General features: G+C 39.6%; 1 long non-coding RNA gene across 1 annotated transcript in view; it reads left to right on the top strand.

Annotated features, from left to right (window-relative positions):
• Nucleotides 1–635: 635 nt before the first annotated feature.
• LOC119429449 overlaps nt 636–849 on the top strand; it is a 2,188-nt gene continuing 1,974 nt past the window's right edge. The window contains exon 1 of the long non-coding RNA XR_005187781.1: nt 636–751. This is a non-coding gene — a long non-coding RNA (uncharacterized LOC119429449). The remainder of the gene's footprint in view (nt 752–849) is intronic.

The raw sequence follows: 849 nt of genomic DNA, 5'->3' as shown, positions 1-849 counted from the left end.
AATATAATAAATCTAACCTGTGGCTTCCAGTTTCAGCTCAAATGATTTCATTTGAGTCAAACTCATTTTCAATGAACTCATAATTTCAACATAAGAAATCTGAGAAATCTGCTGGAAAACTTGAACACACTCACAGGCCACATGAGACACTTTGTGTTAAAAAGCTCCAGTAAAACCAGTAGAGTCCAAACTAAATGTTTGCATTTTACAAGACGTTACCATCAGAACCATCAATGAAACGGATCATACAGCCTCTTCAGAACATCTGGACCATCACTCTAACATTTATACAGCTGCTGATTCCATGGGACTGTTAATCCAAATATTCCTGTTCAAACTTGAATGGCTGCTCATTTTACTGGGACCCAGTATCCCAACAGAACTTCAAACAACAAAGTCATGGAGTGAATATTCAGCTGATGTGTGAATGTAGCAGGTCTACTGACAGAAACAGACTGAAAGTTCAGTTATCAAAGAAATCATTTTGAATTGTCCTGAAATTATTGTTATTAGTTTACATCACGTCTTTAAAAGTTTTGTTTTCTTTCAAAACTTACATGTTTTATTCTTTATTCAGATTGTGGAGCTGCAGTTTGTCAGAGATCAGCTGTTCTTCTCTGAGCTCTTCTCTGAAGTCCAACCCCTCCCATCTGACAGAACTGAACCTGGGTGACAACAATCTGCAGGATTCAGGAGTGAAGCAGCTGTGTGGTTTTCTGGAGAGTCCACGAAGTAGACTGGAGACTCTGAGGTCAGACATGTTTATCACCTGCTGATGGAGGAGGAGGGACAATGTTGTTGATGTGTGTGTGTGTGTGTGTGTGTGTGTGTGTGTGTGTGTGTGTGTGT

The sequence above is a fragment of the Nematolebias whitei genome, unplaced genomic scaffold, assembly GCF_014905685.2.
Source record: "Nematolebias whitei isolate Nwh7 unplaced genomic scaffold, NemWhi1 Nwh_scaf_1270, whole genome shotgun sequence".
Classification (NCBI taxonomy): domain Eukaryota; kingdom Metazoa; phylum Chordata; class Actinopteri; order Cyprinodontiformes; family Rivulidae; genus Nematolebias; species Nematolebias whitei.
This window is presented reverse-complemented; position numbering and strand designations above follow the sequence as displayed.